Source organism: Oryzias latipes, chromosome 14 (assembly GCF_053564925.1).
Source record: "Oryzias latipes strain Hd-rR chromosome 14, Olatipes_Hd-rR_3.1".
Classification (NCBI taxonomy): domain Eukaryota; kingdom Metazoa; phylum Chordata; class Actinopteri; order Beloniformes; family Adrianichthyidae; genus Oryzias; species Oryzias latipes.
Window position 1 is genome coordinate 8,450,001 of NC_136250.1, and position 4,577 is coordinate 8,454,577.

The 4,577-nt window shown below is 39.2% G+C and overlaps 1 long non-coding RNA gene across 2 annotated transcripts in view; it reads left to right on the forward strand.

Moving 5' to 3' along the window:
* Positions 1-4,352, forward strand: part of LOC105355568 (uncharacterized) — a 37,768-nt gene extending 33,416 nt beyond the window's left edge. For both annotated transcript variants that reach the window (XR_909949.4, XR_013647426.1), the window contains 2 exons: positions 1,264-1,393; positions 1,478-4,352. This is a non-coding gene — a long non-coding RNA (uncharacterized LOC105355568). The remainder of the gene's footprint in view (positions 1-1,263; positions 1,394-1,477) is intronic.
* Positions 4,353-4,577: the final 225 nt, after the last annotated feature.

Consider the following 4,577-nt stretch of genomic DNA (forward strand, 5'->3'; position numbering starts at 1 on the left):
CTTTGATTCAGAGCAGTTTAATGCTTGTTCCACTTGCATCAATTATCTGATAAGGACTTGGCTCCAACTGTTTTTCTATTTAAAACATTATTCAGTGAGCTGCAGCCAGCATTAGTGGGACAACAAGATCTATAAATTAATCATGCAAAAAATCACAAGGTAGAACCTAAAACGACATTAATGCAAACTTAAATCAACTGTTTATCTACATAGATTTACATTTGGCTGCACATTTTGTTCTTGATTTTCTTTTATTTCCTGTTAGTTCCCCTTCATTAGTCATCAGATATGTTTTTTATTTACTAATGTATTTTAAGTTCTTCAAATATCTGTTATTTAAGATATTATATCTGTTTACTTAATAACAGACCTCCCATCTGGGTCCCATCTAATGGTTTATACAGGGTTGGGGTCTGGAAACTTTTAATGTATTTTATTTTTTAATTATATATTTGTTCTTTATCATGGTTTATTGTTTCTTTATTTATTTTACATTTTATTTTATTTTATTTACAGATATCTATTCAACCAAGAGCTTCTTTAGAGAATGAGTGACACAACTGCGGGGCTGTATTTACAAGAAGGTCAAATTTACTTACCAATGTTAAACAGCATGTTTAACCAATAATTATGGGTAAATTGTACCCACGTTATCTTTTTAATCCAAAAAAAAAAAACATGTAGCATGTAGCATTTACCCTAATGCTTTAGCTTTTTCTATGACAACTACTCATAGTTACCAAAAAATTAAATCAGAAAACGGTTAACAGGTTTATTAAGATGAATATAATATATATCTATATATAGAAATTGATTTGCTTAATTCAGCCTACAGTTTCTTTTGTCTATTGATTTTTTTTGAGGATGGGAGAATATGTATGCCATGATTGAAAAACGTTACTAAAGTTTAACCATACATTTTATTAAGCATGGATATTATTGAGAATTGATAACTTTAGCAAACTACGCTGTGTTTGCACTGCAAAAGAATTTTTCTGCAAAGGTATTTTTTACACAAAAAAGTGGAACAATATTTACCCATAATTAAATCAAATTGACACTTCTTTTAATCTGTTATGGTCATTTTTATTTGAAACAAATTTGCTCAAATAAATTAGATATACATACACTTTTCCTAAATTTTCTGGGGTATTTCAGTAGGTTGTTGTTTATAGTGCAGACAAAATACAAAATTCAAAGTCAAATAATAGATACATCTTTTGGGGATATTAAAAGTCTCCCCTTTGTCATGGTGCCTGTCAGACTCCTCCCCCTCCAGCTCTGCCTGCTCTGCTCCCTGATTGCCACCAGCTGACGCCACTCACCTCATCGGCCATACTGCTTAAAAGGAGACCTTACTCATCAGTTCAACGCCAGTTTGTTACCCCTTATGGTGACTATGCCTGGTCTTAAGGTTATGCTCTGCAAACTCTTGTCTTGTTCCAAGCCTCAAACTAATTATTGCCTTTTGTCTCAGGATTACCAGCACCTCACGAGTGACGTCAGCGCTCTCTTCCCTCCTGCTGCTCAGAGACATCCTGTGATCCCACGGCTCTCCTTAACCGCACTAAGCCCTCCAGCCAAGCCACCAGCCGTTGTCAAGTCCGGACCTCACCCAGCTACAACTCCTACCATCTTCCTAGCAGGAATAATAAACCTTTTCTCGCCAAATCCCTCACCTGTCTTCCTTCTGGGTTACAGCATCTGGGTCCTCACGCTAGAGCGTCATGACACCCTTGAAATAATCTATATAAATGCCCATTATGTTTTAAAAACAGGCTATGGTCATTTTTTTAAAGTGTTACTACTGTACATTTCAGTGAACAAAAACGGTGTTAAAGTAACCCAAGCAATAATTTTTTTTGACTGACGGGTACTTTTGTTTTCAAAAAGCCTCAGGCTAGGCAGTGGGAGTGGGAACCTGCTTCCTTTTTTATGGCTGAGAGCTTTGTTCAAGATGCACAGTCATTTCTGAAAAATGCTGCATTGCCTCTACTGGGGAACCCTTAAGGGCTTGAACGGTTGAGTTTTCTGCAGAGTAAAGTAAAGTGTTTTTTTTTTCTCCAATTCTTGTAATGTGTCAAAAATTTAGGCTTTATTTCCTTCATTTACTCTTTCAAAATAACATTGGACAAAATAATGGTGTGTGCAAAAGTTGCCACCTTGTGCTGCCCCCCTTGGCAAGTATCACAGCTTGTAAAAGCTTTTTGGAGCCAGCCAAGAGTCTCTAAATTCTTGCTGAGGTATCTTCATCCATTCGTCCACTTCTTTGAAACTTCTGGAATGTCTGTCATGCTCTGCTCTTTAAACCTTGTGCTATCTTAGATGACCCCACCCTTACATTGACGTGTTCTCCCTTCCATGATAAAGGTGGAAAGATTTCATGTAATCCATGGACACCAGCGAACATCACAAATCATTGAAGAACAAAGGTTCAGAGCACTGTCTAGTGGGTCTAGATGACCCAACTCCCAACGTTAAAGTGCCTAGGATAGCACAAGGGTTACGGTAAATTTGCAATGGTGTTGAGGTCGGTTATTTGGGAAGGCCATGGCAAAACTTCAGTTTATGTCCTTTAATGTGCGCCAGCATGGATTTTTTTTTTTTTTGGTGTGTTTAGGATCTTTATCCATTTGTGGAAGACAACCTCTCTTCAACTTCAGCTTTTTCATAAATGGGATCAGGTTAGTGTCCAAATTTTCAAAATTCAAGTCATCCATCAACATCATCTTGTCTCTTGTCTCCTCTCTTCCATCCTTGACTCTTTCTCTCTCAATCATATGTTTTCCTTCTGTCAGCTGCTTGATCACAATGAAATTTCCTCTCTCATCCTGCAATCCAAACCTACCACTTGTTATCTCGATCCCCTTCCAACATCCCAACATCAGTTCTTAGCCTGCCTCCCCTCACTCCTTCGGCTTCTTCCCGCCATTATTCATTCCTCCCTGTCAACTGGTACTGTCCCATCACTTTTAAAAATGGCAGCTGTTAAACCAATCCTGAAAAAAACTGGTTCAGATCCCAATTCATTCTGTAATCTCTGTCCAATTGCTAAACTTCCCTTCATTTCCAAAATTCTAGAGAAAATAGTCTTTAAGATCTTCAAGATCACTTAAAACATAGTGATCTTCTGGAACCTTTTCAGTCTGGTTTCCGCCCCTCACACAGCACTGCTCTTTTGTAACCCTTGTGCTATCCTATGGGGTCAAGATGACCATTGACGTGTTATTCCTACCATGACAAAGGTGGATAAAGGTGGAAAGATTTCATGTAATCCATGGACACCATTGAAGATCACAAATCATTGAAGAAAGGGTTAAGATCACGATGACCTTCTCAATGCAGCTGATTCTGGCCTCCTCACTATTCTAATCGTCCTCGATCTGAGTGCGGCCTTTAATACCATATCTCACTCCATCCTCCTCCTAAGGCTCTCTTCCCTCGGCATCACCTCCACCCCCCGCATCCACTTCATTCAGCTTAAATCCCTTCAACCTCTGCCCTCCTCTGTCTCTTCTGCTGTGCCCCAAGGTTCTGTCCTTGGTCCTCTTCTTTTCATTACTAATCTTCTACCCCTTGGCAACATTTTCCGTAAATTGAACATACATTTTCATTGTTTTGCGAATGACACCCAGCTCTATTTATCTAACAAACCCGATTCCTCTCTTCCACTCTCCTCCCTTAACTCTTGTCTATCTGAAATCAAAAACTGGTTCACCCTAAACTTACTCAATCTCAACAGTGATAATACTGAGGTACTTCATGTTGGTTCCAAATCCACCCTCTCTAAAGCCACAAGCGTTAATCTTTCCATCGACTGTTCTTATGTCTCCCCCTCCCCTCAGGTGAAGAGTCTGGGTGTCATCCTGCATAGTTCATTATCTTTTCAGTCCTATATCATCTCCAGAACCCCTCCCTTCAGTCACATCATCCTCCATCAGCTGCACTGGCTTCCCATTACCTCCAGAATCAAATTCAAACTCCTTCTGTTTAGCTTTAAGGCTCTCCATAACCTGGCTCCTCCTTATCTTTCCTACCAGCTCCATATCAAAACCCCCGTCTCGTTCTCTTCGGTCATCCTCCTCTGTTCAGCTCTCTGTTCCTCCGACCCGACTCGTCACTATGGGAAGCCTTCAGCTGCTCGGATCCCAAACTCTAGAATTCCCTCCCTCCTGACCTCCATAACATAGACTACCAACTTTCAAATCTAAACTCAAAACTCATCTGTTTAATTTTACCTTTTTACCTGATTATTTTTGACCTTTTGTTTTGTTCAGTGTCCTTGGGTTCCTTGAAAGTTGCTTTTAAATAACATGGATTGTTATTATTATTATTAAAATTTGCTGAAATGTTGTTGAATCCATTCTTCCTTCTACTCGTGAAACGTTTCCTGTGCCGCTGGCTGCAATACAACCCCAAAGCATGATTGGTCCACCACCATGCTTAACAGTTGGACAGAGGTTCTTTTCATTAAATTCTGTCCTTCCTTCTCCAAACGTACCATCTCTCATTCTGACTCATTCTGACTCATTATGGCTCATTATGAGTCTGTCCATAATGTTCTGTATTGGATATTA